General features: G+C 45.4%; 3 protein-coding genes across 6 annotated transcripts in view; 1 reads left to right on the top strand and 2 right to left on the bottom strand.

Annotated features, from left to right (window-relative positions):
* The window catches only part of LOC308580708 (vomeronasal type-2 receptor 26-like), a gene marked incomplete at its 5' end in the record, with an annotated part of 196714 nt that overhangs the window by 65367 nt on the left and 118052 nt on the right, over nucleotides 1-13295 (bottom strand). The window lies entirely within an intron of this gene.
* The window catches only part of LOC308581066 (uncharacterized protein), a 123245-nt gene that overhangs the window by 91799 nt on the left and 18151 nt on the right, over nucleotides 1-13295 (bottom strand). The gene's annotated exons all lie outside the window — the stretch shown is intronic.
* Nucleotides 1-13295, top strand: part of LOC308579674 (uncharacterized protein) — a gene marked incomplete at its 3' end in the record, with an annotated part of 46702 nt that overhangs the window by 28716 nt on the left and 4691 nt on the right. The window lies entirely within an intron of this gene.

Raw genomic sequence — 13295 nt, 5'->3', positions numbered from 1 at the left:
CAAAAGACTCCTACATTGCATGAGGCTGGACTAGATGACCTCTGTGGTCCCTTCCAACTCTACAGATCTATGATTTTAAGGCACAGAGGTCTGGTTCTATCTAGCCTTCTTGGTGGTGTGGAATAATGCAACACATAGCTCTTTCCACGGTACAGCTGCACGTAAAGGGTGTCAGAAGCATGACCACTGACTTTTTCCTATTTTTCAGTTTCAGGACACGGACATTATGGCCTTTACGCCGCAGTAGGGCTTGCCATCTTCTTGGTGCTCTGTTTCACAGTGTGTATATGTTGGAAACGGAAAAGGAGAGACAATGACACTGCTCAACTTGCTGGTGGCTTGGCAAATGGAATTCTGCCTCCTGGGTCACCAGAGGTGCAAGAAAGCAGCGCAGACCCACCCAGGACAGAAAATGGGAACTCTTTTCCTCATGAATGCGCCCTCCTGCATTCGCCCTCCTGCCTGTACCATTTTTAAAAGACCAAGTGGCCTTGAAGTGTATTTTCTTGTGAATTGCACAAAACCATGGGAAGCAGTTTGAGGGCATCAGCTCTGTTGAAAGACCAGCATTTGAGTTCAGTTCCCCCAAGCAAGGAAGCCTCACGCTCTCCCGTTGGAGGAGACCCTGGTGCCAACTCAGGCAGAGTCTGCTCCTATGAGACACTGACTCAAACAGAAAGTGTTAGGCTATTGTTCCGTTCCACCTTTAGAACAGGCATGTGGAGTTGTTGTATGTCACATGTCTGTTGACTTCCAGCACAGCCTGCTGGGAACTTCCGTAGCATATAGCTTTTGCTTGGACACGAAGGGAAGCGGACATGTTTTTCCTTTGTCTTGATGCTGAATAAAATGCTTGTAAATATGCTTACATATGCCTCTGTCCACCCTTCCATTGCAAAGAGCTCTTATCTCTGCTGGCTTGCGTGCTCAGTCTCTAAAGGTTTCTGAGGCTTGAGTCACAGTTTTGGTGCCGTTCCGAGAACTGGAGTTCGCCCGGCTGCCAGCCAGTGGGCTGGAGCCAGCTGGAGCTCTGCCAATTGCCCCCGTCTCCCCAGATGCATCCCAACAGAAAGGACCTGAAGGACCAGGTGCGCAGCCTGGGAGTCATTCTGGACTCACAGCTGTCCAAGGAGGCGCAGGTCAATTCTGTGTCCAGGGCATCTGTCTACCAGCTCCACCTGGTACGCAGGCTGAGACCCTACCTGCCTGCGGACTGTCTCGCCAGAGTGGTGCATGCTCTGGTTATCTCCCGCTTGAACTACTGCAATGTCCTCTACCTGGGGCTACCTTTGAAGGTGACCCAGAAACTACAACTAATCCAGAATGTGGCAGCTAGACTGGTGGCTGGGAGTGGCCGCTGGGACCATATAGCACTAGTCCTAAAGGATCTTCACTGGCTCCCATTACATTTCTGAGCACAAATCAAAGTGTTGGGTCTGACTTTTAAAGCCCTAAACGGCCTCTGCCCAGTATACCCAAAGTGCATCTCCACCCCCAGCATTCTGCCCGGACACTGAGGTCCAGCTCCGAGGGCCTTCTGGCGGATCCCTCACTGCAAGAAGTGAGGTTGCAGGGAACCAGGCAGAAGACCTTCTTGGTAGTGGTGCCCGCCCTGTGGAACGCCCTCCCATTAGATGTCAAGGAAATAAACAACTATCTTATTTTAGAAGACATCTGAAGGCAGCCCTGTTTAGGGAAGATTAATGTTTTTATTATGTTTTTAGATATGTTGTAAGCCACCCAGAGTGGCTAGGGAAACCCAGCCAGATGGGCAGGGTATAAATAATAAAATTATTATTAGTCTGAAAATAACATTCCCTTCGCTTTGCACGATGTTTGCAACCCCCTTTTTTATCTCCGGGTTGAGACCTGGAATTTTTATTTGGACTAGAAAAGCTGAGAAGAAATACTAATGCATTTACCATTAATAAAATGACAGAAGTTTCCTTTGCAATAGATGTTTTGAGATGGTCCAGCATGCTTCTAAACTGAGGGTTTTGAGAGTTCAAGGTGGCTCTTGTGTCCAAACAACTGCATGGTCCTTCCCCTCTCAGTCATGTTTTAATCCAGCGAGAGCCATTGAAGCAGGCCAACAACACAGGAAGCTCCAAGTGAGGAAATTCCTCTAACAGAGGCTGGACGTGCACCGAAATGTACCCCCCCCCCAACTTTTACAAACCTTTTAGCAAGAAAAACAAGGTCTTTAAAAATCTACTGTACTTTCCCCTCAACTTCCCTCCCCTCCCTTTTTTGAGTTTCATCATCATCATCATCACTGTTGTTGTTGTTGTTGTTGTTGTTGTTGTTGTTGTTGTTGTTGTTGTTGTTGTTGTTGTTGTTATGGCCCTCATATTTACAGGACCGCCTCTTCTGGTATGCCCCACAGAGGACCTTAAGGTCCATGAATAACCATAGTTTAGAGGTCCCGGGCCCTAAGGAAGTCAGACTATCCTCCACCAGGGCCTTTTCAGTGATGGCTCCAACCTGGTGGAATGCTCTGTCCCATGAGACTAGGGCCCTGCAGGATTTAACCTCCTTCCACCAGGCCTGTAGGACAGAGCTATTGCGCCTGGCCTTTAATTTGAATTCAGCCTGCTCTTTTATTTCCCTTCTCTTCCCTCCCCCTCCCTTTTTATGAAGATCACCCGCTTTGAGACCCTACAGCTAATTCTCCCCTGGCCTCCTCGCTGGCCCAAGTTACATACGCTGCAGGTTACAAACTCCGCTAACCCAGAAATATTACGTCACATTAAGAACTTTGCTTCAGGATGAGAGAAATCGCGCAGCAGCGGTGCGGCAGCAGCGGGAGGCCCCATTAGCTAAAGTGGTGCTTCAGGTTAAGAACAGTTTCAGGTTAAGAACAGACCTCCAGAATGAATTAAGTTCTTAACCTGAGGTACCACCATATAAGCAAAACAAGCTATAGCTTAGGGCCCCACTCTCTTAGGGGACCCAAAAAAATTAAAGGGGGAAAAAAAACCCTGGATGTACATTTCCAAAATATAAGATAAAAAATATAGGATAAAAAACAAATAAAATAAAACCTACATACAGCAACAGTATGTATGAGCCAGTCGGCCCAGGTCGTTTTATTCACAAAAGAACTTTTTACACCATGTTCGTAAGAACGAATCAGATTTCCTCTGAGCATTTCAACAAACCCCATGTGGGGACAAAGTTACACTACAAAAGCTAATTAAGCATACATACTTCTCGGGTAAATAAAGCAAAACTACAAAGGAGTGCATCCAGCAACCCCGGAGGTCATAAACAAGCAATATACATGATCAGAAGGATGGCAAGGAGGATAGGGATCTTTATCACCTTCATTTGAAAGTCTGTTTCCTGGCCCTAAGATTAACAAAATCAGGAAGGCTACATCAAAGCTAAGTATCATCTTTATGACCCAGGATGCCTGATGCAGCAACTGGCAACTGGGCTGTGTACATGACTTGTCAAGAAAGAGAAATGGAACAGGGATGCAGAGGTATGGATTGATCAAAAATCATATCAAAATACCGTAGTTTAAGCCCAGTCAACGCAATGCTGACACAGATGGCTTACTCTATATTTGTTATAATTCCTCACAGCAATCCCACCTGATCACTACAAACCCCTAATGCCTTACATGACCTGCCTATTTAACAACATCAAAGCAATGTCTATTCCCAAACCACTCAAAGACAAACTCAAAGTAGAATCATACCGCCTGATCTCACTAATAAACCAAGACTACAAGATATTCACATCAATCTCGGCTAACCGCCTAAAATTTTTCCTAAAGTCCTGTACAAATTAATAGTCCCAGACCAGACGGCCTTCGTCCCTGGTCGCAATAACACAGACCCCATCAGGAAACAACTGAAACTGATTGAACACAGCAAGGCAACTATAATAAATAATAATAATAATAAATTTTTATTTATATCCCGCCCTCCCCAGCCGAAGCTGGGCTCAGGGCAGCTAACAACAATCAAAATAATGCAACATTCTAAAAACATTCATTATAAAATTAATTAAAATCAAATTAATGGCAACCACTAAGCAACATTCTGTGCAGATTGCAGAGGAGGGGGTCAGGCTGCACCCTGATCAAAGGCCTGGTGGAACATCTCTGTCTTGCAGGCCCTGCGGAAAGATGTCAGGTCCTGCAGGGCCCTAGTCTCTTGTGACAGAGTGTTCCACCAGATTGGAGCCACGGCCGAGAAAACCCTGGCTCTAGTTGAGGCCAGCCTAACCTCTCTGTGGCCTGGGATCTTCAGGATGTTTTTATTTGCAGACCGTAAATTTCTCTGTGGGACATACCAGGAGAGGCGGGCCCGTAGGTACGAGGGTCCTAGGCCATATAGGGCTTTAAAGGTTAAAACCAGCACCTTAAACCTGATCCTGTACTCCACTGGGAGTCAGTGCAGCTGGTATAGTACCGGTTGAATATGATCTCGCAGCGAAGACCCCATAAGCATCGGGGATAGAATCGCACCCTGAGGCACTCCACACACCAAGGAGTGGCGCGATGACAATTCCACCCCAAGCACCACCCTCTGTCCCCGACCGGAGAGAAACGAGCGCAGCCATTGAAGGACTGTGCCCTGGATCCCCACGTCGGCAAGGCGGTGGTCCAGGAGTTCGTGATTGACCATGTCGAAGGCTGCTGACAGGTCTAGAAGAATCAGCAGCCCCGACCCGCCTCGATCCAGCTGTCTGCGGAGATCATCTGTTAGGGCCACCAGAGCCGTCTCGGTCCCATGACCAGTGCGGAAGCCGGATTGGAATGGATCCAGAGCCGATGTTTCATCCAGAAACCTACCAAGCTGTTCAGCAACCGCTCTCTCAATCACCTTACCCAGGAATGGAAGATTCAAAACCAGGCGGTAATTGGATAGATCTAAGGGATCTAATGATGTTTTCTTTAAGAGCGGGCGCACCACTGCCTCCTTCAGTTCCCCTGGGAATATGTGGTGAGTAAGTCTGGGCCCCGCCCCCTGGGCCAGGTGGCATTAGCCTGAGGAGGGAGCGGCCTTCCCCAACTCATGGTGCAGCAACAGCAGCGGAGCAACTAAAGTCCCACTGACAATTATGTCCTTAGGTAAAGGTAGAGGTACCCCTGACAGTTAGGTCCAGTTGCAGACTTCTCTGGGGTTGTGCGCTCATCTCGCTTTACTGGCCGAAGGAGAACAGTGCCTTGTGATGAACTTTCTGCTGTGTAAATACATCCATAATTTGAAGAAAACTATATGTTGCTTTTATTGATCTAAAGTCAGCTTTCGATACGGTCCCTAGACACGCATTGTGGCAGAAATTGGAAAAGAGAAATATAGACTGTCGTCTATTATTTCTCATCAAAACATTATATACTGACACATCAATACAAGTAAAGGTGGATCTGGCTGGCCATCTCACCACTAGAATTAAGACATTTCTGGAGTCAAACAGGGATGCATTTTGGCGCCTTTCTTGTTTAATTTTTATATTAATGACATGGTTAAAGAACTGGAGGGCCTACACTTTGCCCCTGTCACAATTCTTGACCATAAACTCTCAGTCTTAATGTATGCTGATGACCTAGTACTTGTATCTAGAACCCAGGTGGGCCTGAGACGGTTGCTTGCAAAATTAAGTTCATATTGCACGAGGAATGCTTTATCTATAAACTACGATAAGACGTAGGTCATTGTATTTGGGAAGCACCCTAAAAAGCATGTTTGGCATCTGTATCAACACATCATAAACCAAGTAAATACTGTATTTATCGCTCCATAGGACACACTTTTTCCTCCTTAAAAACTAAGGGGGAAAGTCTGTGCGTCCTATGGAGTGAATGCAGGGGGGAGGCAGGCAGGAAAAGCCCCCAAGCTTCGCTCTTGCGGGCTTTTCTACGAGGAGGGAGAAGGGACTGACGCGGCCAGTCAGTCCCTTCTCCCTCCTCGTAGAAAAGCCTGCAGGAGCTGCGCGCTCCTTAAAGGGTGCACAGCTCCTGTGAGCTTTTGCGGGAGGTGGGGGAATTGCCATAGCCATGAGCAGCCTCTCCAGCCGGGAGAGGCTGTGCAAGGCTAAAGAGGAAGCCAAGTTAGCGAGCAGAATGTATCATGCTTGCTGCCTTGGCTTCTTTAGCCACGCTTCTTTAGCCGCGCTGGAGAGTTTGCGAGGCTATGGCAGAAGCCAAGACAGCCAGCGGGATGGATAATATTTATTTTCTTGATTTCCCCCTCTAAAAACTAGGTGTGTCTTGTGGTCCGGTGCATCCTATGGAGCGAAAAATACGGTGCATTTAAATATCTGGGATTGGTTTATTCGGAAACGGCATCTTGGAATATACAGCTATCTAATATTAAATTTAGTTGTTGTTGTTTAGCTGTGTCCAACTTTTCATGACCCCATGGACCAGAGCATGCCAGGCACTTATATTGCAAGCCTTTAAATCAGCAAAAGCTATTTTGAAACGCGCTGCTTGTAAAGGTGGAAATCTGATTAACCCAGCTCTATCTGTGTATAAATGGGACACGGCTGGTGCTGTGGGTTAAACCACAGAGCCTAGGACTTGCTGATCAGAGGGTCAGTGGTTTGAATCCCCACAACGGGGTGAGTTCCCGTTGTTCGTTCCCTGCTCCTGCCAACCTAGCAGTTCGAAAGCACATCAAAGTGCAAGTAGATAAACAGGTACCGCTCCGGTGGGAAGGTAAATGGCATTTCCCTGCGCTGTTCTGGTTTACCAGAAGTGACTTAGTCATGCTGGCCACATGACCCGGAAGCTGTATGCCAGCTCCCTCGGCCAATAAAGCAGGATGAGCGCCACAACCCCAGAGGCGGCCATGACTGGACCTAATGGTCAGGGGTCCCTTTACCTTTACCTATCTGCGAATAAAGCAAAATCAATGGCTCAGATTTTATATGGTGCAGAGGTTTGAGGTACCTCAAAATTCTCTGGTTTGGAACCCCCACAGAATTATTTTTTAAGAGTCCTTTTAGGTTTACCCAAAGACTTGCAATCTGCCATGGTCAGGTTGGAAACTCACATGTTGAGCATAGATAGCCAAATAGATAAAAGAATCCTCTGCTATTGGTTTATAATTCAACAGATGGAATTCAACAGGCTACCAAAAAAATGCCTGATTGAGCTCTCAAATGGATTACCCCTTAAAAACTGGGTACATCACGCTGCCCAACTGATGGGCAAATATGACCTCTCAGTGACCGAGATAAAAGAACTTCCTTTATATTCCCAGAATAAACTCTGCTTATAGAGATGGGAGACACAGAGGCATACCAACAAACAAACGTGTTTGCATCAGGGGATGTCCTGAAGTAGAGGGACCTTATGCATTATATCTTGCGCTGCCCCTTATATAGTGAAGCAAGAGAACAATTTTTAGCACCTATAGTGACAAGGTCCCCTGGCCAGAACCCCTCTGACGTGACTTTATATCTCCTCGCAGACAGAGATAAGTATGTGACCTGGCGTGTAGCACTCTTTGCTAGGAAAATTAGAGCAAATTATATAGCCAAGATAGCCACCAATTGTAAAGGAGATGAATTTATTTGACCCTATCTACATCAAGTTATATTCTATCTTTATCACCAAACTCTGAATATAATTGCACATTGTATTAATTAACATTATTTTTTAATATATTAGTGGTCATGTGGTGATTTTAGCCTATAAATTTTATTGTTTAAGGTCTTAACCTGTATATTAAGGTACTTTTATAGCTCTGTTTAGAGTAGGTAATGTATTGATAATATAAATGTTTTAAGTTTTTTTGTATTAATCCAGCATATTTTCTTTTAATTGTTAAATGATCCTGTGTACATTGCGGCAGCCTTTGGCTATGTGCAATAAAACTGACTGGCTGACTGACTGACTCCTTAAGGCGAGTGATAAAGCAGGATATCAAATCCAAAACTCTTCTCAGTTAAGTATTTCTATCATTCTACTTCAGGCATAGGCAAACTCAGCCCTCCAGATGTTTTGGAACTACAATTCCCATCATCCCTGACCACAGGTCCTTCTAGCTAGGGATCATGGGAGTTGCAGGCCAAAAACACCTGGAGGGCTGAGTTTGAGGAAGGCTGCTCTTTAGCATGGAAAGGGACTTGGTTGAAGGAGCCGCTTCCCTCCACGTCTAACGACGCGCCGCCAGAACTGTTGCTTACTGCAGTGTGTATTGATTTATCTTTTTTTCCTTTTTTTTTTACAAGGGAAACGAACCACGTGAGCACCCCTGAGATCTCCCCTGCCTTCTATGCATCTCCCCCCCCCCCATGTCTCTCCCACCTCCCCGATGCTTTTGCCTCCGCCTCTATTAGTGCCTGCTGGGGGCTGCTGTGTGTGTCTCTGTCTGTACAGTGGACCGGCCCCCTGCTGAAAAAGTTTGCTGACCCCTGTGAATCTACTTGATCTAGCATGTCATCATCTAAATATTCTCCCCTCCTCCTCCTCCCCCGCTCCCCGCTTGCTACCTGCTGCTCGTTTAAGGACTTTGGGAAAAGAAAGAGGATGCTGGCTTTCTGGGGAATACCAACTAGATGATTTTATGAGTAATATTTGTGTGCATCAAGTCTTCCTTAGCATAACTTGTGAGGTTCTGAAGTTACTATCACACGGATTCACCACCACTGAGGGTGGGGGTAGAGGTGGGGGTGTGGAGGGCTGCTTGCATTAATTTTTTTTTGGTTTGCATTTGTTCCTATTAGTTATTATTCTTAATAATAGAATTCACTACCTTCACTTCTCCGTAAGATCTCAGGGTAGGTGTTTTTTTTTTAAAAAAATAATATTCTATTATAAGAATTTCATTTATTAAAAATATAGAGTGAGAAAGAAAGGGAGTTGAAATGAAAAAGAAAAAAAAGTAATAAGATTTTAAGAATATACACACCTGTATATTAATATATGGTAATGTAAGAGTACAGATCTCAGGGTAGTTTACAACAAAACAAACATACATTATTTCTTGCACCGTACAGTTAAACCTCGGCTTTGAGCGTCACGGATGCCAAAGGTTTCAGAAGATGAAGCCGGAAATCCGGAAGTGAACTTTTTTCTTCTCGAACGCGCTTAAATACTCTCGCCTCTTACTCATCCTCCTCTTCTCCCGGCTCTCCCCGCCTGCTAACTGTTGCTAGTTTAAGGACTTTGGAAGAAGGATGCCGGCGACGCTGCTGCGACGGGCTGGCTGGGAGCGAGCCACAAGGAAAGCGCTCGCCGCCGGATTCTTCTGCGTTCTGCGGCTGGGGTGGCTCGTGCCCTGCGCGTCAGGGACTAAGGAGGCAAAAGCAGGTTGGTGATCTCTCTCTCTCTCTCTCGCTCTCTCTCGCTCTCTCTCTCGCTCTCGCTCTCGCTCTGCCTTGCTCTCACTGCAGTGGGAGACTGGCCACCCAGGCACACAGCCGCGGGAAGGCACGAAAAACAGCCTTTAGAAAGAAAACCCACTGCGTAAAACACGTGGCTGGGAAGTTACAGCTATGCTTGTTCCAAGGGAACCAGCGCTGGACTGCAGCGGCGGAGCCTATGCGCTCCCTTCCCAGCTGCGCTCCCGAGGGGGCCGTGGCGCGGAGGGTGTCCTCGTGGGCTGACAAAGACTAGGGGAGTGGAAAGAGGGAAAGAGAGAGATGGGAAAGAGCTACGCGATATTCGTTCAGCAAGATATGTAACTCAGAGTTTCTATGATCCCGAATCTCTCACAGGTTTTGCTCTGTCTTCCCTGGCATGTTGTCCACGTATTTTAGTGTCCAGACCAGTGCTGGACAGACGAAGAGGCCGGTGTTAAGACGGCGGGGAGTGTACTAGGGTATCCATACCACAGTTTTAAAGGGGCTTGATGATCAATTCTTCTTCCCAGAGAATTCTGGAAACGGTCGTTCTTGTGAGGGTGATAGGAGGGCTCTCCTAACAATTATCAACATCCTGAACATGTGAGGATGTTAAAGAAAGTAGAAGAGGATATATTGTTTTGATATTATCCCTCCTTACTCATGCTAGTGTGTAAACAGCAGAGCTGTAGGGCTGTTAAGCTATTCAGATTCACAACAGTTCTCGTAAATACTTTTCCACTTCCACAATTGAGCATGGCTTGTAGCCCAGAAAAAGCCAAGTTCACACTCCAGCTAACTCACAGAGTTTTGTCTTGGGCAAAATATGCTTTCCGGTGGAAGGTTTTTACAACCAAGTATGTTTGCCTAAACAACCAAGTACTCTTGCCTAAATATGGATACACATTTAGATATGTAGGATTGTCTAAGTACAAATATCTTCAGAAGGTGCTGAAAAGAATACAGGGAAGCTGCCTGCCTGGTATCACTAGTGCTACATAATATCCATTCTGCATCTGTAATAACTCAATCATTTAATGTGGCAGACTTTGGAACTCCCTGCTTTTTGAGATGAAGCAGATGCTTTCATTGTACACTTTTCAGCGCCAGCTAAAAACATTCTTGATAAGACAAGCCTACCCAAATGCTTAGAAAGTTGAGGCAATGATGGCAGTGAGCAGCTCCTGATGCCGGCCAGAACCAATTGGGCTACTTGGCTGGCTCCCGGACCGCTGGGATTGCTGCTGCCGCCACAACTACCAACAGGGAACCGGGTGCACCGGCGGACCAACTGAGGGAGCCGCCGACCACTCCTCCCAGGCCGAGCCGGGAAAGAAAGCAGGACACCCAGCCCCCCTGCTGACTGCCCAGCGACGATCTGGGACCAAGAAGATCCCGAAGCTGGAGCAGGGGAGAAGAGGAGAGAGAAATACTGAGCAAAGAAAGACACGGAGCCCTGACCTTGCTGCTGCTATGGCCAACGCTGCTGCTGTGAAGGGAAAGGGAAGCCGTGAAAAGACACGCGTCTGAGCTCCACCCGAGCCTCCCCTCCCCAGCTGTGGCTAAAAGCAGGCAGAGGAAGCAAGAGGAAGGTTGCGCAACCCTCTCACTGCCTCCGCGCTGAGGAAACGGAGGAGAGGGACGCCCGGCCATCCGGATGGCTAGTGCACCAGAAGCAGGCTGAAGCCCAGTGGGAAACCCACTGGGAAAAGACCTCACCTTTTTCTATTTTTTATTTCCTTTATTTTTTAAATTCTGTTTTTTCTACTTCTATTTTTTTTAAAAAAAAATATACACGTATATATATTTATAATATTATATTATTATCATTAACTCTATCCTCTATTTTTTAAATATATAAAACTCCCCCTTTCATATATTTTAACCCCCTTTTTCAACCCCCCTTTACCCCACTCACCTTTCCCCCTTCCCTAAGTCTTCAGCCCTTTCACTAAATTACTATTGCTACCATTTTAAAAATACATCCATATATTACTTAAAAACACATTTTCCATCCCCCCAAAAGGGGGGGGAGGCTTTTTGTTGCTGTTGTCCTCTTTCCTTCCTTCCCAATATTTTTTACTTTATTTTTACCAGACAAGCTGCCCCTCTCTAGCTTATTTTCCCTATTTTGTTTTATTTTTATCCCATTTTCTACCCTCATTTCTATTTTTAAAAAGGGGGAAATTCTTTTTTTAATTACTATTTTTATCATTATTATTACAATTATATTATATATTTTTAATCCTTTTCATTCTTCTTATCATTATTATTTCTCTTTTCCTTTTAGTCCACCTTTTGCTTCTTAGTTTGTCTGTTTTTGAGGGGGGAGCCTTACCTCCCTCCATCGTCCTGCTACTATTACCATCCTCTCTAAAAATTAAAAAATAAAAAATATTTCCCCCATATCAGTGCTATTGCTACTGGTGCCCTTCCCCCCATTTCCTTTCCTTTCCTTTCCTTTCCTTTCCTTTCCTTTCCTTTCCTTTCCTTTCCTTTCCTTTCCTTTCCTCCTTCCCCCTCCCCCTTTCTTTTTCTCTCCCCCTTTCCCTCCTCCTTCTGTTTAAAAGGACACATACATACACTCACACGAATACACACACATTATTATATTATATTTGCCCCTCTCAAAAGGGCTCTATACATATTTTCATTTCTACATTATTTTTACTTTTGGCATTTGATATACAAATACTACTGCCAGGCATCACAACTTCGACCTCTTCAGATCCCTCATCTCTCCCCCCTTTCCTTCTTTGATTTAGTCTGCTTTTCTTGTCCCTCTTACCCTCCTAACCCTAAATTCTACATACACATGCCTCCCCATACACTTTCATTAGCAATCCCCCCTCTCCAGTGGTCTTTTACCTCATACTATAACTAGAACCACCACTGCAACCAAGCATTTTCATCTTTCTTTCTCTCTCCCCCCTTCCTTCCTTCCTTCCTTCCTTCCTTCCTTCCTTCCTTCCTTCCTTTCTTTCTTTCTTTCTTTCTTTCTTTCTTTCTTTCTTTCTTTCCAATCATGTTGCTAATATCACTGGCAACACTGCTTATGAGCCCTGTACCCGACATTGGCTTCACAAAGATGCTTAACACCATCTCACTGACCACCCCCTATCGCAAATGATAGGGAGGATGGCCTGCCCCTGAACAAGGCCATCCACACCAGCTGAGACCTAGGACCAACTGGCTAAACGCCAGATGGCCCAAAATACCCATAACAAACATTTATATGATTACATATAGGATGCTCTCTATAATCTATCCCCTGCTCTTTAACCCAAATCTGATCCTAATCCCACTAATCCCCCACCCATCACACGCTAGCTCAGCGCAACCTCATTGGTTTGTTAAACAACACAAGAAATTTGAAGGTTACAAATTTCGTAATATGCGATTTAGTAAAAAAGTAAGGAAACCAGGAAAAGTGTGGAACTAGATTTGCTTGTTCAGTGTTGCAAGCATATGCCTCAAAGTGTAAGGTCTCTTAAGACAAGTTTGTAAAATGTTGTATGCATGTGGCATTTGCCAGCACCTGGGGCTCAGAGGGTGAACCGAACCTGCCATGCCAATGAGGATAGTCTGCCCCCCAAAGATGATGGGATCCTGTAAGCTTCCAAACTGCCTTCAACAAGTGTAATATGACCTTTACCAAATGTGCAATTGCAAAGGTGCCATTTTTTGTATGGTGTAATGATATCCTGCCTCTCTTAAGATGTGAGATCTAATATGTCTGGCTAGTGGTAGAATTTTATTAATGAGTTGCCCTCATTTTCTTCCAGGTTCCACACACTGCCCTGGTGCTAACGTTTCCATAGCAGAAGGTTCATCTGGGATGATCTTTGCTAATGTTTCCAGTTATCCCAACATTTTAATTTTAATTCATAAGAGCAGTTCATCTGATTCTGATGTTGACATTTTACTCATAACTGGAGGAGAACCGCAATTCTACAAGAGCTCATTCAAGAAACACTTCTATCTAT

The sequence above is a fragment of the Podarcis bocagei genome (genome assembly GCF_964188305.1).
Source record: "Podarcis bocagei genome assembly, chromosome: 2".
Classification (NCBI taxonomy): domain Eukaryota; kingdom Metazoa; phylum Chordata; class Lepidosauria; order Squamata; family Lacertidae; genus Podarcis; species Podarcis bocagei.
The sequence above is the reverse complement of the archived record's forward strand: the minus strand, read 5'-3'. Positions and strand labels throughout refer to the sequence as shown.